At 39.7% G+C, this 8,090-nt stretch overlaps 1 non-coding gene across 1 annotated transcript; it reads left to right on the top strand.

The window, feature by feature from the left end:
* Positions 1–5,297: 5,297 nt before the first annotated feature.
* LOC130837589 (U6 spliceosomal RNA) lies at positions 5,298–5,404 on the top strand. Its single transcript, XR_009049362.1, has one exon. It is a non-coding gene; the product is annotated as a U6 spliceosomal RNA (small nuclear RNA).
* Positions 5,405–8,090: the final 2,686 nt, after the last annotated feature.

Raw genomic sequence — 8,090 nt, 5'->3', positions numbered from 1 at the left:
GATATTTAGAATCAGGGAAAGACTAGAAATAATAAAGACTGAAACATTTCTGTGCTCAAGTTCATTTTCTCTTTTTTCTTTTTTTCTCCTTTTTTTGCCCTAGAAGCTGCAACTACTTTATTTCCAGTGCTAGTAATAGCAATGCTGTGACTGACTGACTTGTACCTTTAAATATTTATTAACTCATAGGGCCTACATTTGTACAAAATAAAGACCCAAATTTCATACAGTGTATATATTTTTGGGAGAAACAAAACAACATTTAAACAAATGGTAAAACTTCATTTTTAAATAAGTACCAATAAAAAACTAAAGACTAGTTACAAAAACTATTTTAACATAATGGAAATAATAACCATCTAGAACAATTTCACATGTGCATCTGTTCATGTCACCTATAGTATTACATCTCCGGTACAACTTATTTGCAGAAGGAAAAAAATGTTAGTTTGACCTTCAGTTTAATGTCTGAAAAACACGCCACTAATAACTTTCACGTGGCAGTGGCGTGTGTTGGTCTGCTGTTCTCTCTAATGGCAGTAGTGGTAGAGAGAATTGGATTTTTATAGAGAAGAAAGTCAGAAAGACAAGATTATGCTTGGCTAAGGCTTACTCATGATGCTTCAGTTCTTGGTTTGGCCCTTACTTCCTAAGGAAAGGCCTTCCAAACTCCTGACCTCCACGCATCACAAAGAAGCTCCCATGGGCCCTGTCGATGCTGTTGCAGATCACAATCCAAACTGCTGATAGGACTTACTGTAGCCAATCCTGTACTGTAATGCTCTCTTTTCCCCTCAGAATTAAAGGCTTATTTTTCCAAACATACGGAGTGCAGCCATATGACAGCCCTGAGCCTTCTCTATGAGAACTGCCCTCATCTAAAGGAGGGCACCTCACCCGAGGTCACACCACTCAGAACTCTTGTTGTGGGAGCATAACTGACCACCATCTGTATCCACCACTGTGTTTGCCCTGAGGTTGCTCCTGCTTCCAGCCACTGACTGAGCTCAGTTGGGTACCAGTGCCCACTGCCATGGTCATACAGTGACACTGATCACCAGGGTCAATTACCCCTGCCTGGAAGGTGGCTCCTGTTATTGACATGAAGAATCTGAAATGTCAGGCAGTAGCATAGCTTGAAGTTCAAAGGGACTTTTGCCATGTCTCTGGAAGTGTTGTCTTCTTAGGTGTCAAGGCCTCCAAACCTGCAGAGGCCAGAAGTGTGGAGACCTGGAGCACAAACTCCCCACATGGCTACTGGGAGTGATGTTACACAGGTTCACTTCTGCTTCCAACCCTTGATTTCTGGAACCATGTCCTGTAAACTGGAGATACAGTGCATTATGATTGTTGGTGGTTTAGAGTGTGTAATACATCCTGTAAATTATGCACCTAGAAATTCTTGTGTATTCAAATGCCTGCACTAAATTCATCATTCAATTTGAAATTCAGTGTGTTGCCATAGCTTACGTCGAATCTTAGGTTTAACACTCTCATATTAGTTACTCCCTTTAGGCTACATTTTATCTCCATCCTCCCCTTCCTTGACAAACTTTACATATCATTTATATTTGCCACATATATTTCCTCAATACTCTTCAAGTGAATCTACCTGGATAATTGCTGCCCCTTCCCCTCTATTTAGAGGTAATAAATGGAGCCCTCCGTAATATCTACAAAGGCTTCCATGTTTGGTTCTTGTAGAAATTAAACATTCCTTAGAGGATATCTTGTCACTTGTAACTCAAAACAAGAAAGAATTTCTCCTTGGAGAACATACTTTCTTCCCCCACTGTTGCCTACATATAGACAAGGTTGCCTGAAAATTTTCCATTCTCTAATATTTGTACCTCAAGAGATCTGAGGTTTTGAGGGGTAGAAAAATCACTAGAACAATTTAGTTAATGACGAACTCTGAGAAATCCACCATTCAGCTGATAAGAACATGTCCCTCGGGCTTCCTAGGTGGCGCAGTGGTTAAGAATCCGCCTGACAATGCAGAGGTCACGGGTTCGATCCCAGCTCCAGGAAGATCCCACATGCCACGGAGCAACTAAGCCCGTGTGCCAAAAAAAAAAAAAAAAAAAGAACATGTCCCTCTTACCCCTTTCCTATAATTCTCTGCTCCCAGCCTCAGTGAAAACTGAAATAGGATTCCCCCGGACAGACCACTGAGAACAAAAAGCCTCACTGATAAGCATCAGAGACAATGTCTCAGTAAGGGCTGGTGGAGTAAGAAGGAAAACATAACTGAAGATCGGTACTAGCCTTTACCTGTAGAATACTGAGGCTGGGACAGTCCCATACTTATTTCGTCTATGATGGGAAGTCTATAGTTTGCAGGTACTTTAGTGTCTACTGAACCCAGTCCAGTTTGTTTCTGTCTCTCTCTCTCTCTTTCTCTCTCTCTTTTTTTTTTTTTGGAATCTAGACCCTCTCTCCAATGAGTTATTTTCCAGTGATCCTCCACCTCTTCTCCAATCTTTGCCACAAGTCTAGGCTCTTCTTAGATTTTCTGTGTCCAATCACTTATTAATTAACTAGACACAGGAGATTTGTTATGCATGAGGTGTTGTGTATTTTGTTCCTCATGTGACTGCATTTTTCTGCTAGATTCCCTAACTATTTCTGCTGACAAATTAGACTTCCTAGTAGGACTTGACATCTCTGTATCGATGTTGTTGTTGTCCCACCTTATCACCTTGTTGTATCCAAAATATCACCTACAAACAATATAATTATTACTGATGTTCAGTACTCAGGCTAATTTCATTTGCTCATTTTACCATTCTCTTTAAATTATTAAGAGAGTATCAAGTGGGCTTCCCTGGTGGTGCAGTGGTTAAGAATCCTCCTGCCATTGCAGGGGACACGTGTTCAAGCCCTGGTCCAGGAAGATCCCACATGCCATGGAGCAGCTAAGCCTATGTGCCACAACTACTGAGCCTGCCCCCAAGAGTCCGTGAGCCACAACTACTGAGCCCATGTGCTGCAACTACTGAAGCTCACATGCCTAGAGCCCGTGCTCCACAACAAAGAAAGCCACCGCGATAAGAAGCCCATTCCCTGGGTCTTCCTAGGTGGCACAGTGGTTAAGAATCCACCTGCCAGTGCAGGGGACATGGGTTCGATCCCTGCTCCAGGAAGATCCCACATGACGCGGAGCAACTAAGCCCATGCGCCACAACCACTGAGCCTGCGATTTAGAGCCCGTGAGCCACAACTATTGAGCCCATGTGCTGCAACTACTGAAGCCCAGTCATCTAGGGCCCGTGCTCCACAGCAAGAGAAGCCACAGCAATGAGGAGCCTGAGCACCAAAACGAAGAGTAGCCTCTGCTCACCGCAACTAAAGAAAGCTCACGCACAGCAAAAAAGACCCAACACAGCCAATTAAATAAATAAATAAATAAATTTTTTTTAAAAAAAAGAAGCCCGTGCACCACAATGAAGAGTAGCCCCCACTTTCTGCAAATATAGAAAGCCCATGCCCAGCAAAGAAAACCTAATGCAGCCAATAAATAAAAAATAAGTAAATAAATAAAACAAAACTTTGAGACTTGAAAACATTTTAAAAAAGAGACCAAGAAAAATGGCAATTGCACTGTTTGTGCTCCAATTTGACCTCTTTTGTCAAAAGCAAGGGAAGGACTCAGAGGTTCCTTATGTTTAGACCTTTATGGCCCTTAGAATCTGGATCTGAGGGAGTCATGCCACATGTCTTTCTGTTGCTGCCTTATTCCCCCAACCCCCCTGTCTCCTTCTTCATCAGATCTTCTAGATGACCCTCTACTTGACCTTTCCTGTTAGTTTTATGTCATGATATCTAATTTCTGACTATGCTTGGAAAATGAAGCTATGAGATCTCTCGTTGTGTCTGTCTGGATGCATGTATGTCTCGATATATGTCTTTGTCTTTGGATAATATTGCTGAGGTTAATTTGTAAATGAGCTCTATTTAATTGGCTTAAAGAAAAGTAGGTGCTTATACATTCTAAGTACAAGAGAAGTTAAGGTAAATGAATTTCAGGTTCATGTGAGCTGGGAAATATTAAGTATCAAATTAATGCCTGGTATTAATGTTTGCTGTTGATCTAATGAATATAGACATATGGCTCCAAAAATAATCCAAAGCCCACCAAATGTAAATATTAAACAAAGGGGAAACAAAGTCATCCTGGGAGGAACTTGCTTGAACCCTTGAGATGCAAATGTCATATCTGGTCTTCTCAGGAACCATTATGTCTGCCATCTTTTTAATGCAAATTTTAAAAGGAGGGTAAATTAATTTAGAACTCGACTTGTCAAGGATAAACAGAAATTCTAAGTGTCTTTTCTGTAAACACTCATCCATCTGCTAGAATCCCAATTTGAATACAACCCCTTGTAAATGATGATTTTTATGTTGTACCTGCCTCAGGACTGAAATTTTGGAATGGAAACTACATGGCCTCTGTTTGTTTGTGTGTTCATATGTATCTATATGTGTGCTGTAGGTGTATGGTATTGCCAAAAAGTAATTCATAAAAGAGCTCTACTTGATTGGCTTTTTAAAAAACTAAGTGCTTATATACTCAGAAACAGAAAATAATCTGACCAGAATGACCTTCAGGTTCATGTCATCTGGAAAATATTCAATGCTAAGCTGATATCTGGTATTAAAGGTGGCTTAAGCTTGATGGTTTGACTAATATAGATGTGTTGTTGGTGTCATCAATGTTAAGTATAATATTTTGGTTGTACATAGGTTTATTAGAGGTCAAATAAGACCTTATTCTATCTGTCACAAATTTGTCAACAAGAAAAGTAACTCAATGTGAAAAAGAAATCTTTTAAGAATAGTAGGTTATGTGTTTTCAATAAAAGGTGAGAAAAGTGAAAAAAATACTAAAAAGAGTTATGCATGATCAGGATTTTCTAAGACTGGACTGAATTGAGTTTCATAAATGCATTTTGTTAGGAATGGGCTAGAACAAGACTGGAATTCATTTATCCCTCCAGTATTCTTGAAATGCTGCTTTTGAAAACAGATGGTGTGAATTTCTTTGCCTTTAAGTAATTTGTATTTGCTTTTGAAATCTTGTGTTACTTTGGTTAAGGAATAAGTATTGTCTCACAGTGACTGATCTTATTTGACCAACTGTTTTAATACTTTTTGACAAACTTTCCAAATGTCAAATTTATTTCTTTTGATTTCCACCTAACTTTAGGGTACTTTAAATAAGGGTCCCTAAGGTATCTTAACAAGAGATATTTAACTAGGATTGTATGGTATGTTAAGTTAAATGTAATCATTCAGTGCTCACTTCAGCAGCATATATACTAAAATTGGAAGGATACAGAGAAGATTAGCATGGCCCCTGCACAAGGATGACATGCAAATTCATGAAGCATTCCATATTTTTAGTGAAGAAATCCAGGAAGAGAAAAACAAATACTGTATGCTAACTCACACATATGCAATCTAAAAAAATGGTACTTATGAACCCAGTGACAAGGCAAGAATAAAGATGCAGATGTAGAGAACAGACTTGAGGACACGGGATGGGGGGGTGTGATGGGGAAGCTGGGATGAAGTGAGAGAGTAGCACTGAGATATATATACTACCAAATGTAAAATAGATGGCTAGTGGGAAGCTGCTGCATAACACAGGGAGATCAACTTGATGATGGGTGATGACTTAGAGGGCTGGGATAGGGAGGGTGGGAAAGAGTCACAGGAGGGAGGGGATATGGGGATATATGTATAAATACAGCTGATTCACTTTGTTGGACAGCAAAAACTGGCACAACAGCGTAAAGGAATTATATTCCTATAAAGAGCATAAAAATGTAATCATTCATAATTCTGGTTACTATGACCAAGTTTCTTTATTGATTACACTGTAATCAGATGTTTAAACATGCCTTTTAAGGCTTTTGTCATTTATAAATACTTTAGTACCCTGATGCTATTACAAAAAGTGCTTCATCATCAAGGAGGTTCATAGAAAGGCTATGGAAGCAATTACAACAGTTCTACATAGAGTTGATGGCTATGCAAGAATTCCAAATCCCATACAGACTTAAAACAAAGTGCTGTCCTGTCCCTGGGGCGAGTAGATCAGACACCCAGAGATTTTTACTCCCTGACAGGCAGGGTCAATGCCCCTACTCGGCCTTGAAGCAGTTACAGAAGATAGACCATCACCCCTCTGCTTTCCATAAGAATATGGGAGTAAAATCTCTGAGTGGGGAATGAAACAGGAGGGAAGGGGACAGGGCACAAACTTTAAAGAAATGAGATAGCCCAAGGACATGATATAGACTGATTAGAACCAAATAGGTCCAAGATGGTGGGCGAGTCGACTTTCACTAGATCTTAAGGCTCAGTATACACTCATGTAATACGTGCACAAGGTAAGTGATATACCCACCAGTGCCATGACAGTTCTGAGGCTGGCCATCAAAGATTAAAAAGTGAGCAGTGGTGAGATGAAGAAACTTTTAAGGAAAAAAAATGTAAATGAGATAAAACCTTTTAGGTAAACTCTATTAAGAATGACTATGTTTTACAATTATCTATCTAAAATAGTCTCTCCAGATTCTGAGAACTTGAAATCCCAGAGTTGCACTAAATTAAGTGACAGAAGTTTATTGAATACCTAGGTCATTCCCAAATAAAATAAGATACTGAAAAAGTCTAAAATCTCCTCTATGTTTGGAACAATTAAATCATACTAAGGATAATCAGTCTAGCAACATTAGGATATTAAGCTGGGTACCTTATGGGCAATGCCAATATATAATTTCCCTTTAAGATAAGGATTGGTACAGACCAGACTAAGCCAGACAACCTGGGAATATACTGGGCTGCACCTAATAAAATTTCTTAAATTCTTACTTATGGCCTTACTAATACAGCTGGCTATTTTTTTTTTTTTTTGCCTGTTTTACAAAATTGTTATTTCTTACATTACCAAATGTGTGGCTGAGCCTCTGATAAAATGAGATCAATGATCATAATGGTGTAACTCTAGATAAGGGAAGAAGCAACAAGAGGGAATATTTTCCTGGATCATAAGAGACTAGACAGGTGGTTCAGAGGATTTGGGTACTCAAAAAGTCCTAGTCCAGTTGATGAGGAAACTCTGGAGTTCATACACAGCTTTATGCCTGCTCTGCTTCGTAAAATCTGCTTGCTGCACTAAAGTGAGGACAAAATACTTTAACAATCAACTGGAACCTAAAGGATGATCAGATAAGTATGGAATGTTCTGTTTCTGCCCCTGCTCACCTTTGTTTGAAAACCCTTTGCATGTAACCCCTAACAACTACCGCGCTCTGTAATCACCTATAACCTATGGAAACTGAGTAGCCAATCAATTAATGCCAACTGTAGCCAATCAATTAATGCCAACTGTAGCCAATCAATTAATGCCAACTGTAGCTATGTGTCTTAACCTATATAAGGAGAAAATTCACCTGGAATGGGGCCCAGAATTTTGGAGAGTTAGTTCTTCTGGGTCCACCAGCTCAATAAACCTGATTTCTCCAACCCTCCAAGTGTGGTGCTTCATTTCTCACGGGATCGATTTCTGCAACACAGTAACTGTACATTGAGTGATGTATCAGTGGAATCTTTGCTAGACCTGGGAATGAGCATTCCTACCACCATAGGACAAAATGGTCATGAAATGCCCCCAAAATCATGGTCAAATTTATGGCCATGAAGGGGTCCTGCCGACTGGAAACTGGCACTTGCTCTATGCCTCAGCAAAAACTTAAATCAGGAGCTGATGCAACTGCTGACTTTCAACACCCCCTGAAAGGAGATCAGGGTGGAAATCAGAAATAAGGCACTCTGTGCTCTGGGAAAACTGGCAGAACAGGTCTTCAGATAGGTATTTTCAGGTAAGGATTTTTATGAGCCCTAATTCTTCCCTCTTCTCATACCTAAAGAAACACTAAAATCATTAACAATGACAACTGCTTTTGTTTGTGTGTTAATACCACATCAAAAGTTAAAACCTACTTAGACAAAACTAGACAACTGGCTATCTGGCTTAGGGAGGTCTGGCACCCCCTGCTGGTGTCAGCCTGGACCTGAGC

This window comes from Hippopotamus amphibius, chromosome 15 (assembly GCF_030028045.1).
Source record: "Hippopotamus amphibius kiboko isolate mHipAmp2 chromosome 15, mHipAmp2.hap2, whole genome shotgun sequence".
Lineage (NCBI taxonomy): Eukaryota > Metazoa > Chordata > Mammalia > Artiodactyla > Hippopotamidae > Hippopotamus > Hippopotamus amphibius.
The sequence above is the reverse complement of the archived record's forward strand: the minus strand, read 5'-3'. Positions and strand labels throughout refer to the sequence as shown.